We start from the raw sequence: 4,404 nt of genomic DNA on the forward strand, positions 1-4,404 counted from the left end.
CCTGCCCGGATGTGTGGGATGGCTCCGTGGGAGCTGCAAGGGGCTGTTAGCTGCATGGGTTCGGAGCTGGTCCTGGTCCCTGCCCTGAGGGGCCTCTGAGGCCCAGGGATTTGCTCTGGCCTGAGATGCGAGATGGGGGAGTCCTCAGGAACGGCCGGGAGGGGCTCTAGTGGCCCCTGCTCCCGTACTTTGACAAGACAGAAAACGTTTTCAGGGTCACACAGCCAGTGAGATGCAGGGCCAGACTTGGAGCCAGGGCTTCACCAGAGTCTCAGCCCCCCTCCATCCCACGGGGACGTGGTGGGAAGGTTTCTTGAGAATCACTTAAAAATTAGTGGGACTGTGTCACAAAAACAGGAAATGGACCTGGACTGACTCTGGTTCATATTTGTTTCTTTCCGGGGGAGGGGGAGAGAACCAAGCTGGCTCCAGGCTCAGCGCAGAGCCCAACGTGGGGCTCAATCTCACCATCAAGAGTCAGATGCTTGGGAACCTGGGGGGCTCAGCGGTGGAGTGTCTACCTTCAGCTCAGGGGTTGAACCCCGGGTCCTGGGATCGAGTCCCGCATCGGGCTCCCTGCAGGGAGCCTGCTTCTCCCTCTGCCTGTGTCTCTGCCTTTCTCTCTCTCTCTCTCTCTCTGTGTCTCTCATGAATAAATAAATAAAATGTCTTAAAAAAAATCCCTTTTCCACTGAAGACGTCCCAAAAATTCTTTCTTGGCCGTCGGCTCCGGACCTCACTCACCAACATTCCAGGCGGGATATACGATATAATAAGCCATAGATGCTTGGTCTTCCTGATTCTGGCTCAAAGCTCCTAAAACCCTTGGACTTTCCTGAGTCCAAGTAAGAGTGATCCAGGTATCCTTTGTTATTTACAGCAGCCCCCCTTCGAGTGCCTCTGAGTTTCTGTTCGAGGGGTGACGTTTGGAAAGCACCTCGGCTTGGGTGCTGGTGGCCGGGGAAACCAACCCTGTGAGAGGAGAGGAGCTGGAGGTCGCGTCAATCACCAGTGAGTTCATCAGTCTGTGTGATGGGGCGTCCCTGAAAGCCCAAAGCGACGGGTTCAGGGAGCTCCTGGGGGGTGGGGAGACATAGAGGTGTGGGTGATGTGGGGCACAGAGGGCCAGGAAATGCAGGGAAAGTAAAATGTCCTTGTAACCTGCCTCCCTCCCCCCTCCTGGTTGACAAGCACTTGAGGTGAGCCGGGTCCAGGTTCCTCCCGGGGGCTCCCAACTGTCCAAATGCCTCAATGCCTCACCGGAGGGGAAGACACCCCGAGCCAGGCCTCGGGCTGTCCTGAGTCTTGAGCATATGAAAGTCCTTCTGGGAACTTCCCTTTGTCTTTACTTCCCCCAAGGGCCTCAGGCATAAATCGCTCCTCCCAATCCCAGGGACCCAGGCTTCCTGCCCACAGGGTCTGTCCCTGTGCTTTATTGAAACCACCGTTTGCACCAAAGACATCTCAAGAATCCTTTCTTGGCCGTCAGCCCAGGTCCCAAGACTCCAAACGGCCCCTGGGGGCGAGCGGGCCCCTGGCACGAAGCTCCGCACCCCTTCCCCAACCTCGCCCTCCTCATCTCTGTTCCTTCGGATCCTTTGTAATCAGCGGGCAGCTACCAGGAGGCTGCTCTCCCGAGTCCGCGGGCCGCTCCCGCGCGTCAGCTGAATCTCGGATCGGCAGCTCGTTATCAGAAGCACAGGCGACAGCCTGGCATGGCAACTGGCATCTGAAGGAGGAGCCGCCGTGGGACCGAGCCCCTAAGCTGTGGGACCTGCAGCCACCTCCAGATTGGGTTGAATTTGCGGGACGCACGGTCGCGTCCTCAGAGAACCGAGGCAATCGCTTGGTGGCCGGCCACCCGCCTTGGCCCAGGCGGCTCGCATTCCCGGGACAGAGGACCTTCCTTGTTAAGGCCGGGACACCCCGGGCAAACCGGTGGAATTGGTGTTTACAGAAAAATGAAGAAACCTGTAGGATCGCCATAAGAGAGAAAAGAGTCTTCTCTGAGCCCAAGCTCGCTCTTCACGGGACACAGGGAAGGAAGGGCTCTGGAGCTTGGACAGTGTTCACGGGGCCACATGCTCCTTACATCCTGTGAAAGGACTGAGGTGACAGCCGCGCGGATGGCGGGAGTCACAGTCGTGCGGTGAAGGAATGTGGGAGCAGGAGCACGCGATCCCCTCGGCTGGGGGCCCGGAGCAGGGGCCCCAGGGGGGCGGGCCGCAGTCAGGCTCCGGTCCCGCGAGGGTGGCGGACAGTCACGCCGACTTGGAAATCTGAACGGGCTCCCCTCGTGTACGAGCCTTTACAGAGGTTTGCTCGCGTCGCCGGTCGCTGGGCCTGGCTGTGGACGCACGCCCAGGTCACTGTGACACCCCCCGGCCCCCCTTTAGAGAGCGCGGCGGCCCCGGCTGGAGGCTCGAGGCGGAGCGGGGACAGGGCTGAGCGGGGACAGGGCCTTGGGGGAGAACCCCAGCCCTGTGCACGAGAAGGAAACAGTTACCCGCCCCCCCAAGCGTGTGTAGACGGCCGTGTAGGGAAGGCGCCCTGGGGCAGGAGAGCCCGTCGGTGGAAAGATGCCAGCCTTCCCTGGGACGTGACCGGGTGTCTGCAGGGCCTTGGGGTCCAGAGTGGGGACCTGGGGCTCACAGGCCACGTGCGAGACGGGCTCACCTCACACGGGGGCGTTCCTGGGGGGGTCACAGCTGACAGGGCAGCGTCACCAACATTGGTGCGGCAGGAGTCGTGGGGTGACCTGCGGCCCTGCGGTGTCTGGAAGCTATTCCAGTTTGCTCAGTTGGGGTCAACATCCTGGGTGGAGAAAATACAGCCTGGGGCTCCCGGGGGTCCGTCGGTGACGCGTCTGCCTTCTGCTCAGGTGGTGATCTCCGGGTCCTGGGATCGAGTCCCACATCCAGCTCCCTGCTCAGCGGGGCGTCTCCCTCTCCCCCTGCCCCTCCCCTGCTCACGTGCGCCCCATCTCTCTCTCTGTCTCTCTCTCAAATTGATAAAATCATCAACAAAGGCTGCCTCGGGTAGGATGAGGTCACAGGGAGGCCTCTGGGCACAAACGGGCAGGGGAGGCCGATGCCCACGCCCCGGGGCGGGCCAGGCACTTCCTCCCGCAGAAGGAACAGCCAGCGGCGAGGACTCGGAGCAGCAGCAGCCGGTCCTCGGGTTTCTGTCTGGAACCTTTGCTCTACGTCCTGCGTCACACACTTCCCGAGCCCGGCACATGCTTGTAGTCGGGTCCCGGCTGCGTGGGGACTTCTGCGTGTCTGCTCCGCCTGGCTCCGCCGGGACCAGCTGCGGCACCGCCCCGTCAGTGCTTTTGGAATGAGCAGCTGGGTTGCTTCGTTTGTTTAAATATTTTGTTTATTTATTTTGGGGGGGGGGGTAGCGTGCCCGCAGGAGGGGAGGAGAGGGAGGGAGAAAGAATGTGAAGCAGACTCTGATGAGCGTGGAGCCCGACCTGGGGCTGGATCCCACAACCCCGAGGTCATGACCTGAGCCGAAGCCCAGAGTTGGATGCTTAACCCGCGGAGCCAGCCAGGCGGCCCGCTGAGTTAAGCTGGGATCTTAATAAAGAATTTTATACGTAGAAAACTTTTTTTTTTAAAGGAAATAGCAGGGCAGCCCGGGTGGTTCAGTGGTTTAGTGCCACCTGCAGCCCAGGGTGTGACCCCGGGGTCCCGGGATCGAGTCCCATGTCAGGCTCCCTGCAGGGAGCCTGCTTCTCCCTCTGCCTGTGTCTCTGCCTCTCTCTGTGTGTCTTTCATGAATAAATAAAATCTAAAAAAAAAAAAAAAAAAAAAGGGAAATAGCATCTGCGTGCACATCATCTGAAAGCACGTTTCTGTAGTGACTGCAGATCCACACGTCGGCTGCCCTGCGTCTTCGCCCCCCCTGCACCCGCCCTGCCGCTCCTGGACCCGGAGATCCGGAGCTGAGAGGCGGCCCGAGCACTGGTGAGGCTGCACAGGACAGGAACGTGGCCCTGCCCCGGGGGACCGCGGGCCCTCCACAGCCTGCTGGGCTCCCCGCGGCCCCGGCCCACACCAAGCCCACGGCCCCGGGCCCGCTGCGGGCACTCATGTGTCCTGGTCGTCACCGCCGGACACCGACGTGGACCGGAACGCCGAGGGCGGGCTGTCACCCAGCTCACCGGCGACAAACTAACTTTAGAATCCTGATGCCCGTCCCCGCGCTCCGCAGACGGCCCCTTCAGGGACGCTGCCTCGCGTGACTTCTGAAAGCTGCTTAGGACGTGGGGCAGGGACGGGGGCAGGAAGCACTGTGGACGTCGGGCCAACAGGGCAGGAAGGACAAACGCAAGAGGAGGCGCTCGCGCCCCGGCCCGCGGTCCGCAGGGACCCTGGAGGGAGCAGACACAGCCGCCGC

This window comes from Canis lupus, chromosome 31 (assembly GCF_011100685.1).
Source record: "Canis lupus familiaris isolate Mischka breed German Shepherd chromosome 31, alternate assembly UU_Cfam_GSD_1.0, whole genome shotgun sequence".
NCBI lineage: Eukaryota > Metazoa > Chordata > Mammalia > Carnivora > Canidae > Canis > Canis lupus.